An 11,403-nucleotide genomic window follows, 5' to 3' on the forward strand; every position below is an offset into this window, starting at 1 on the left:
TTCTTCTTTTTAGACTCCTTCTCTTCCTCTAATATCAATCTCACCCAGTAGTATCCACAGGGCTAGTGGGACAGATACACACTTTTGTTGACTGACAGTTTTCTGGAAGGCAATGTATATGTAAAGGCTTGGGAATGTTTGTACCATTTGGCCCAGTAATTCCATTTCCTGTTACTTAGTTTTAAAAAAGAACCAGAGACACACAGACATTTCCATGCCAGTGGGTTCTTGGCAGCACTGTTTATAATAGGAGAAGTCTGGAGCCTCTTTGTCCTTGCAGTCTTCCTTTGGCCTTTTTCTTCCTCCGTGTGCCTGGGCTTTCTTGCAAAGCACAACCGACTGAAAGCTTCCAACATGCCAGATTTCCTTGATTGATTGATTCATTTGTTCATTCATTCATTTATTGGCTCTGTGAAGGCATTTTTTAAAAATTAATTTATTTTATTTTTGGTTGAGTTGAGTCTTCATTGCTGCGCATGGGTTTTCTCTAGCTGCATCGAGCAGGGGCTGCTCTTCGTTGCAGTGCGTGGGCTTCTCATTGCAGTGGCTTCTCTTGTTGCAGAGCACAGGCTCCAGACGTGCAGGCTCAGTAGTTGTGGCTCATGGGCTCAGCAGTTGTGGCTCGCAGGCTCAGTGGCCATGGCTCACGGGCTTAGTTGCTCTGCGGCATGTGGGATCTTCCCGGACCAGGGCTCGAACCCGTGTCCCCTGCATTGGCAGGCGGATTCTTAACCACTGTGCCACCAGGGAAGCCTGAAGGCATTTTTTTGAGCACTGACTATGGACCATATTCTGGAGTCTCACGGAGTTACAGTTTATAGTGAGGGAAATATCTCATAAATGGGTAAACAGATTGTAAAGTACATAATTGTAATTTGTGATAATTTGTACAATTAGTTAATCGTAATTTGTGAAAGAAATTATGCGCACCCAAAGAAAACCATGGGGACATTACCTAGATTGAAGTAACATTTAAGTTAACTCATAGAAGTTAAGGTGCTGTCTCCACATAACACTGGGGAGAGCAGTCGAGGCAGAGGGGCACTGGGTGTGAGAAGGTCCAGAGGGAGGAAAGACCTGGGTGCATGTGTGCTGGAGATGCAGAGAGGGGCTGGGAGGGGGTGCTGGCTTGGATCACGGGGGCTTCAAGCCTTGTAAGATGACTGAGTTTCATTGAATGTACCATGGGAGACTGCGGAAAGCTTTCAGTGCAGCCCAGCTGAAGCTTGAGAAAGACCACTCTAGCTGCCGCTGGAGAGAGGCCGGCTGTTAGGTGAGAGGAAGGGGAGGGAGGCGGAGGGAGAGCAGGTGGGAGCCCCCGGCAGAGCTGAGATGAGGTGAGAGGTAGAGGTGGCTGGACCAGCGCTGAGGGGGGTGGGGCATGGAGGCTTCATTCCCGGCAGTGACGTTTATCAGATGACCCTTCCCTCAAGATCCTCCAGCCGCCAGCATCTTGTGCAAGACCCACGTCTCAGAGAAGGGAGGCCCCTACAGAACAAGAGAGAACAAAGGAGAGCGTTTTCAGGTTTTGAGTTTCAAAATGAACATTTGAAACTTCCCAGATGAGACTGTACATTGAGAAAAGTTCTTTGTAGTCTTTAAAGGTTAAATTTTTGTGCACCCAATGTTATAAACAGCAGACTTGGGAAGAATGCAGAATGAATGAGAAACAGTTTTTCCACCCTCAGTTGATAAACACTCCAGAGGCTGTGGGGAGGGGGGAGAGCGTGGAAAAGCGAATGAACCAGGATGTGAAGATGGGACCCTCCCATATGAGGCCACGGAGACAGACGCCATTGTCCAGAGGAGCTGCGAGGCCACTGCGGTGGGCTTGCAAAGGTGGTGGAAGGAAGCCAGCTTTAAATCCTGAGTGGACCAGTGGTTCCAGCCAACAGGAGAGGGGGAGAGGCCAAGAAGAGGATCCCTGGAAACTAGAGGGGGCTCCTTTGGACAGAGCTGTTTAGGGAGCCCTGCCCTGGAAGGGCATGGGGTGAAGGGTGTCTCATTCCGACCCTGGGCTTAGTGAGAGCTGCTTCCAGGATGTTTCTGGGGAGACTTGATATGGGTGCTCTGCACTTGGGAGACCCTGACTCCCTTGGGGTGAGAGACTGTATGCCAGGGCTGTAGCAGATTTGGAGCTTTTGTCTGGACTCCCAGAGACCTCGTGTGGGCCCCACACCACAGACAGCTGGCCTGGCGTCAACCACAGAGAGATGGGCAGGGGTCAACCACAGAGAGATGGCCAGGGGTCAACCACAGAGAGATGGCCAGGGGTCAACCACAGAGAGATGGCCAGGGGTCAACCACAGAGAGATGGCCAGGGGTCAACCACAGAGAGACCACTCGGAGGTCAACCATAAATGGCCAGCCCTGGGTCAACAGTAGAGAGTTGGCACAGGGGTCAACCATAGAGGGCTGGCCTGGGGTCTACCATGGAGAGCTGGGCCGGGGTCAACCTAGATCCTGTCCATGAGGGTCACCTGAATGGGTGGGAAGTCCTCGGCAGAAAGGAGCTAGAGGTGGCACCGTCATTTAGGGTGGGGGAGGATGAGTAACATTTGCTTTTGCCAAGAGGACTGAGGGGAGAAGTCCAGCGATGGGATTGGAGGGTGTCTCCAGAGAACTCACCCAATGTGAAGAGTCTACTTTAAGCCCCAGGAGCACTGAGCTGGGCTTAGGTCAGCAGGATGGGACCAGCCAGGGAAGACCTTCCCAGGTCGCTCTGTGTCCTCCCCTTCCCTGGCTGGACACAGCAGGAGTCTAGGGCAACTACTGGAGGGAGGAAGCCCTACTCCATTTGTATCGTGTGCCTCATCCTTACACACACACCTTGTCCTGTGGGATTTGTGCTCATTCTTTAAGACTTAGCTTGGTTGTCACTTCTGGAAACGTTTTCTAATCTCCAAGAGCCAGGTGTCTCCTCTAAGCGTCCCCCCAAGACCCTGTACTTGGGTCAATATTTCATGCACTGTCATTGCCTGTGGACACATGTGTGTCCCTCACTAGATCACGGCCTCCAGGGCCAGGGACTGTGTCTGTGGCTGCAATATAGGAGGAAGCAATACTTACATTTTAAAAGAGTGCGTGGACGAAGGGGAAGCAATTAACTGGATTATGGTCCATTTATACCAATAATAATAAGCAGCCAGTTAAAATCATGCCTTAAAATATTTAGCAGAATAAGAAAAGTCTGATTATGTGGAAAAGTGTTAATAAAAGTGTGGCTACTTCTATACCAGTATACACTTACCTTAAGGGCTAAAATGAAAAAGACTGATGACACCAAATGTTGTCAAGGTCAGGGAGCAACCAGAATATATGTGGGAATGTACATGGTATAATAACTTTGGAAAACCCAGTCCTTGGTAGTTTCTTACCCTATGACCCAACAATTCTCTTCTAGGTGTTTATCCCAGAGAAATAACAACGTGTGCTCCTAAAAAGACTTGTACAAACATGTCCACAGTCATTTTGCAGATAGTACCCCCAAATTGGAAGCAGCCCAGGTGTACCTCAATAAGAGACTGGGTTAATTCACACAATGGTTGCCTCCTTGGCAGAAAAAGGAAGAAACTATTGATACATATAACAACATGGGTGAAAATAAAAAAATTATGCTGCATTTGTGAAAGAAGCCTTACTCATAAGAATACATACTTATGGTTCCATTTATATAAAATTCTAGAATAGCCAAAACTATTCTATGGAAGGAAAAATTGGACCAGGTTGCCTTTGTGGAATGCAGAAGATTGGCTGGGAAGGGGGACAGTGATATTCTGTATTTTGAAAAGAGTTTGGATTTGTCAAAACTTGACAAATATACACTTAAGATTTGTGCATTGTATATAAATTTTACATCAAAAGAAAAAAACTATTACTGAGTTCTAGTTAATTATAAGCATGCTGAGGCGTTTAGGGGGAAATGTATTAGTATTTGCAATTTAACTTGTGTTCTGTAAAAAAAAAACAACAATATAGATTAATGGATGGATGGAGAAGTGGATAGATGGATGGAGAAGTGGATAGATGAATGGAGAAGTGATGGGATGCAGTAAGATGTGAGGGGTGAAACCCAGATTGTGACTATCTGGCCGCTCACTGTGTATTGGTTTCCTGTGGCTACTGTAACAGTTCTGGAGGCCAGAGGTCTGAAATCAAAGTGTGGGCAGGGACATCCTGCACCAGAGGAGCACATTTGCTACAATTGATGAACTTGCATTGACACATCATCATCACTCAAAGTGCATAGTTTACACTAGAGTTCACTCTTGGTGTTGTCTGTTCTGTGGGTTTTGACAAATGTACAATGACATATATTCACCATTATAGCATAAACAGAATAGTTTCACTTCCCTAAAAATCCTCTGTTCTCTGCCTAGTCATCCCTCCCTGGCAACCACTGATACATTTACTGCCTCCATAGTTTTGTCTTTTCCAGAGGAAGCAGTAACAGAAGGGTTCAGTATTATTCTTTTGCATGTGGCTGTCCAGTTTTCCCAACACCATTTTTTGAAGAGACTATCCTTTCCTCATTGAGTATTCTCGGCTCCCTTGTCAAATATTAGTTGACTGTTATATGCATGGGTTTATTTCTGGGCTTTCTGGGTTTATTTCTGTTCCATTTTGTTCCATGGTTTCATTTCTGGGCTCTTTATGTGTCTGTTTTTATACTAATACTACATTGTTTTGATTACTATAGCTTTGTAATATGGTTTGAAATCAGGAAGTGTGATGCCTCTAAGATCACTTTGGCTATTCAGAGCCTTTTGTGGTTCCATGAGTTTTAGAATTGTTTTTTCTATTTCTGTGAAAATTGCCACTGGAATTTTGATAGCATTTGCGTTGAATCTGTAAATGGCCTTGGGTAGTATGGACATTTTACCAGTATTAATTCCTCCAATTTCTGAACACGGAATACTTTTCCATTTATTTGTGTCTTGTTCAATTTCTTTCCTCTATGTCTTATACTTGTCAGTGTATAGATCTTTCACCTCCTTGGTGAAATTTACTCCTAAGTATTATTGCTTATGCTGCTGTTGTAAATGGGATTGTTTTCTTTTTCAGATAGTTCATTGTTAGTGTATAGAAACACAACTGATTTTTGTATGCTGACTTTGTATCCTGCAAATTTACTGAAATAGTTTTATTAGTTTTAACAGATTTGGGGGAGAATTAAGATTTTCTATGTGTAAGATAATGTCATCTGCAAACAGAAGCATTTTACTTTTTCCAACAAATTGGACAACCTAGAAGAAACTGATAAATCCTAGATACATACAATCTACCAAGACTGAATTATGAAGAAATAGAAAACCTAAACAGACCAATAACAAAGAAATTGAATCAGTAATGAATAATGTGCCAACAAATAAAAGCCCAGGACCAGATGGCTTCATGGTGAATTCTACCAAACATTAAAGTAGACTTGATGACAATCCTTCTCAAACTTTTTCACAAAATTGAAGAGGAGGGAACACTTCCAAACTCATTTTACAAGGTAAGAATTACCCTGATACCAAAGCCAGACAGGCACACTGCAGGAAAAAAAAACCCAAAAACTACAGACCATTACCCCTGATGAATATAGATGCAAAGTTCTCAACAAAATACTAGTAAATTGAATTCCACAGCACATTAAAATGATCAATCATACACCATAATCAAGTGGGATTTATCCCTGGAATGCAAGAATGGTTCAACATACACAAATCAATAAATGTGATACACCACATTAATAGAATGAAAGATAAAAATGATATAATCATCTGAATTGTTGCAGAAAAAAATAGACAAAATTCAACATCCTTTCATGATAAAAACTTTCAACAAAGTGGGTATAGAAGGAACATACCTCAACATGATTCAAGGTCATATATGACAAGCCCACAGCTAACATCGTACTAAACGCTGCAATGTTGAAAGCTTTTCCTCCAAGATCAAGAACACAAGGATGTCCACCCTCACCACTCCTATTCAGCATAGTACTGGAGGTCTTAGCCAGAGCAATCAGGCAAGAAAAAAGTAAAAGGCTTCCAAATTAGAATGGAAGAAGCATAAGTCTTTATATGTAAGGTGGGTTTCTTGTAGACAACATATAGTTGGGTCTTGTTTTATGATCCATTCTGACAATCTCTTTTAATTGGTGAATATCCCATATTTGGACATTCTGATCTGTTTTCAGTTTCAGTCTTTTTTTTTTTCTCTTTACTTTTCTGTTTTGGAAGTTTCAATTGATTTATCTGCAAGCTCAGCGATTCTTTCTTCTGCTGTGTCTAGTCTACTAATAAGCACATCAAAGGCATTTTTTCATTTCTGTTATGGTGTTTTTGATCTCCAGCATTTCTTTTTGGTTCTTTCTTAGGATTTCCATCTCTCTGCTTACATGGCTCATCTGCTCTTGTGTGCTATCTACTCTATCCACTAGAGCCCTTAGCATGTTAATCATAGTTATTTTAAATTCCCCGTCTGGTAATTCCAACATCCCTGCCATATCTGAATCTGGTTCTGTGCTTGCGCTGTCTCTTCAAACTGTGGTTTTTGGCTTTTAGTATGTCTTGTAATTTTTTTCCTGATAGCCAGAGCTGATGTTCTGGGTTAGAGGACCTGCTGTAAATAGGCCCTTAGTGATGTGGTGGTGAGTTGTGGTGGAGGGAAGGTACTATGGTCCTATGAGTAGGTCTCAGTCTTTTTATGAGCCTGTGCCTCTGGACTGTGAACTTCATAAGTGTTTCTCAGTTTTTTCCTCCTCCCTTAGGTGGGAGAGGAGGGCTAGCATGGATGGGAGTTGGGGATTTTCCTTCCTCCAGGACAGTTAGGGTCTGATAAAACCCAGAATGTTAGGCTCTGGTTAACTAGTTTCTCCCCAGGACAGATGTCTCACCTATTCCAAAATGCTTCTTTTCCCCTCCCCATGCCAGGAGCATGAGGGGATTTTTCTCCAATATTCACTGAGAGAACCTGGTTGAGGCCCTGGTGGTGTCGCTCACAGAAGTGTGGGGTCCCTGATGACTGGATCCCCCTGGAGTTTTTACCTCTCAGACTTATCTGCACTGAGCCTCCAGCAATTCACCCATTACAGTTCAGGCTTTTCTGCCCAGGCACTGGTTCCTGTGGACATTTCTGCGGGTAGGTTTCTGTTCTGGTAAGTAGTGAGTCTCAGTGTCTACCTGGCCATCTCTCCAGTTTTGGGAGCAGTGGTTTTCCCTGTGACCACACTTCTCTGATGGATCCAAGAAGAATTGTTAATTTTTCAGTTTGTTCAGGTTTTTACTTCTGGTTAGGACAGAGTTATGACTTCCAAGCTCCTACGTGCTGGAGTGGAGACTGGAACTCCAACACTACTTTTTTTTTTTTTTTAACATCTTTATTGGAATATAATTGCTTTACAATGGTGTGTTAGTTTCTGCTGTATAACAAAGTGAATCAGCTATACGTATATATATATATATATCCCCATATCCCCTCCCTCTTGCGTCTCCCTCTCATCCTCCCTATCCCACCCCTCTAGGTGGTCACAAAGCACTGAGCTGATCTCCCTGTGCTATGCAGCTGCTTCTCACTAGCTAGCTGTTTTACATTTGGTCGTGTATATATGTCTATGCCACTCTCTCACTTCATTCCAGCTTACGCTTCCCCCTCCCCGTGTCCTCAAGTCCATTCTCTACGTCTGTGTCTTTATTCCCAACACTACTTTTTTATTTAAACATGTTTTTTCTTTGATGAGTATGTGTCATTTCTATAACAAAATTGTTATTTTAAATATTAAAAGGAGGGGTCATACTTTTGACTCAGTACTTACGCTTTTGCGTAAAGGGGGACAAAATTTATAAACAAAGATGTCCATGGCGATTGTCCACAATCATCTGGAAATAGCATAATTGTCTACTACTAGGAGAATGCTTGCATAAATTATGCTATAATGGAATGATGGCATGCAAATATGAAAAGTAGGTTTAAAAAGAGTTTTAAAGCAGCATGAAAAGGCGTGACCTGAGCTTGTAAATTCAACCAGTGTTTTAAAAGTTTTCGAGATTCCAAGTTTTCCATAATATAAATACTTGCTAATTTATATTCAGAAAAAATGTTCTAAAATGTCACTCCTTGGATGGCCCTCCTAGGCTCTCTCCGCACCCCCCGCCTGCCCCGGGCTGCCTTACTGTGGCCAGGCCCCCCTGCCTGGAGGCCTCAGCTCGCCTGACTCCCCTGGGAGGTGCACTTTCATCCACTACCAGCTGAGCCGTGTGGAGCTGGCAGCTGACTTTTTGGTCCAGTCCATCTCCTTGGAGAAAATTGGTTTCTGTGGTTGTTGAGTCTAACTGCCAGTTTCCACTGTTCAGTTGAGTAAATTTCCTTGTATCCTGTCACCATGCTATCAGCCCAGCTGATGCGTGGCTTTTACATTCTTCCAACAAGAAACTGAAGACAGCCATGGGCTGGTTTTTAGAATGACTGAAAAGTCATGAGGATCTCTGGGCCAAGACAAACAGGCTGATGGAGATCTCAGCCTTGGGGTGGTTTGGACGGCAGGGCCAGGCATGGGTGTCCAGGTGGAGTGCCAGCAGGTGGCGGTGTGGTGGTCCCTGGAGAACGGGAGCAGGTCGTGTTGGTGGGCTTGGGCGGGGGGGCACAGCTGGCTGGAGAGGCTCTGTCCTCCAGCAGGCATGGTCCCCTCCCACGCGTGGGTCCAAGGCATTCCACGGCAGCATTCCTGCTTTGAGGACATGTTTCCCAGTTGGAAGGAAGTCAGTCCCTAAAAATCTCTGCCTCTGCCTGTTCTCTGCCCACGTGCAGCAGCAGCTGAACAAGCCTGTTCCCAGGCAGATCACGGAGCCCACGAGCTGCCCATGTGAAAACCGTCAAACATGAAAAGGAGGCACACTGGCCTCTGGCTTGTGTCTTGAACTTTTGAATTAGCAACTCACCCGCCAAGAACGCGTGCCGAATGGCTGTTTTGCGTGGCAGGGACTAGTGCTTTGCAGATTCAGGATCTAGATTACTGCCAGAGAGTGTAAAGCGTCTGGTGATTTGGGAAGGAAACCTTTCCAGACTAAACTGAGGCCCACATGACTTCCCGAGCTACAAAGAGCACGTGTTCTTGTTGGGTGGGAGTGGGCTGACGCGGTGCCCTTGCCTCGTGTTAGTGTGGGCACCCCTGAAAACTGACCCCATGAGGAAGACGGATGCACATGGTTGATTTGGGAGGGATCCCAGGTGAGGAGCTGGGGAGGGAGGAAAGCTGGTGAGGGGTGGCGGGTGAGCAGGGTCCTGTGTGGACTTTGGGCCTCAGCCCCTGGGTCCTCTGAGGAGCTTGGGAGACTAGAAATCTGGGGTGTCCGTTCACTGACTCCCATCTTTCACCACCCAGGCTGTAAGTCCCCGGTGCTTCTGGGCTGCCCTACCTAGGACCAAACAAGTGCCCATGGCTGGAAAGGCCCCAGGCAAAGACGCAGAGCAGAGCACCAAGAGGACATGCATGGGGACTGTCCCCTGCCGGGGGGGGGGAAGTGTGTGTGAGGCATACCTGACACCCCTCTTCCCTCAGAAGCAATGAGACCTCTGAGATGCATCCGGCATCTGAATTTTAGATGATACTTTGCCTTAAACTCAGTCCGTCAACGCAGTACTGGAGCGCCAGCTGTGTGTTAGGCAGTGTCCTGGGGCCTGGGAATGGCAGGGGGCAAAAGAGACCTCACCGTCTTGGAGCTCCCATGGATGTAGCCATGTGGGATGGGAAGTGGTGGGGAGGGCGTCCAAAAAGACCAAGCTGGAGCGGATGTGAGTGTGGCGCGAGGAGAGGGTTAGGTTAGGGGTAGGGGTAGGTGAGGGGTCAGGGGCACTGCAAACGGTTCCTCTAAGCCGACACTTGAAGCTTTCATCACAGGCAGACCTGGGGGCCGTGTGGGCTGGGGCCATTGACCACGAGGATGCCCCCAGAGTGGTGCACCCTGGGAAGCTCCGTATCCTGGCCCCATCACAGCACTGCCGGTCAGGAGCAGCTGACTGCTCATGTGGGGCCAGCAGCCGGGGTCTCTTGGTCCAGGTGACCCACCCTGGACTTGGCCCGTGGAGTAAACGCCATCTTCCCTGTTTCAGTGGGTCACGCGCCCTCCTCGCAGACTCAGCCCTCATTTGCCCTTTTCTGGAAGCCTCATCATGACCGAGAGCTGGAGGGAAACAGTGCAGTGCGGGCAGGTACCACTGGTAAGTTAATTAGAGCAGTTTCCCTCCCAATGGGAATGTGCTTGTGGACCAGTTTTTAGGGTCTCTATAACATTATTACAAACGTGGTGGCTGAAAACAACAGAAATGGAACCCTTCATGGGTCTGGAGGCCAAAAGTCTGCAGTCAAGTCATCTTCCTTGTCTAAATCATTTTTTTAACACCTTTATTAGAGTATAATTGCCTTACAATGGTGTGTTAGTTTCTGCTTTATAACAAAGTGAATCAGCTATACCTATACATATACCCCCATATCCCCTCCCTCTTGTGTCTCCCTCCCACCCTCCCTATCCCACCCCTCTAGGCGGTCACAAAGCACCGAGCTGATCTCCCTGTGCTATGCGGCTGCTTCCCACTAGCTATCTATTTTACATTTGGTCGTGTATATATGTCCATGCCACTCCCTCACTTCGTCCCAGCTTACCCTTTCCCCTCCCTGTGTCCTCAAGTCCATTCTCTACGTCTGCGTCTTTATTCCTGTCCTGCCCCTAGGTTCTTCAGAACCGTTTTTTCCCCCTTTAGATTCCATATATATGTGTTAGCATATGGTATTTGTTTTTCTCTTTCTGACTTACTTCACTCTGTATGACAGATTCTAGGTCCATCCACCTCACTACAAATAACTCAGTTTCGTTTCTTTTTATGGCTGAGTAATATTCCATGGAGGTTCCTTAAAAAACTAAACATAGAACTACCATATGACCCAGCAATCCCACTACTGGGCATATACCCTGAGAAAACCATAATTCAAAAATAGTCATGTACCACAATGTTCATTGTAGCTCTATTTACAATAGCCAAGACATGGAAGCAACCTAAGTGTCCATTGACAGATGAATGGATAAAGAAGATGTGGCACATGTGTAACTCTCTTTGAAGCTTCCAGGGCAGAACATGTTCTGGGCCTCTCTCCCTCTCCCAGGTGTTGCCGGCAATCCTTGGTGCTCCATGGCGCATAGATGCATCCGTCCAATCTCTGCCTTCGCATCACCTTCTCTGCTTTGTGTCTTCTCCCCTTCTCTTCCCTTATAAAAACACCTGTCGTTGGATTTAGGGCCCGCCCTAATTGATCTCATGGGTGATCTCATCTTGAGATCCTTGACTTAATTGCAACTGCAAAGACCCTTTGGTCAAATAAGGTCACATTTACAGGTGATGGGCGGGCATATCTTTTGGGGGCCACCA

This window comes from Orcinus orca, chromosome 7 (genome assembly GCF_937001465.1).
Source record: "Orcinus orca chromosome 7, mOrcOrc1.1, whole genome shotgun sequence".
NCBI classification, from domain to species: Eukaryota; Metazoa; Chordata; class Mammalia; order Artiodactyla; family Delphinidae; genus Orcinus; species Orcinus orca.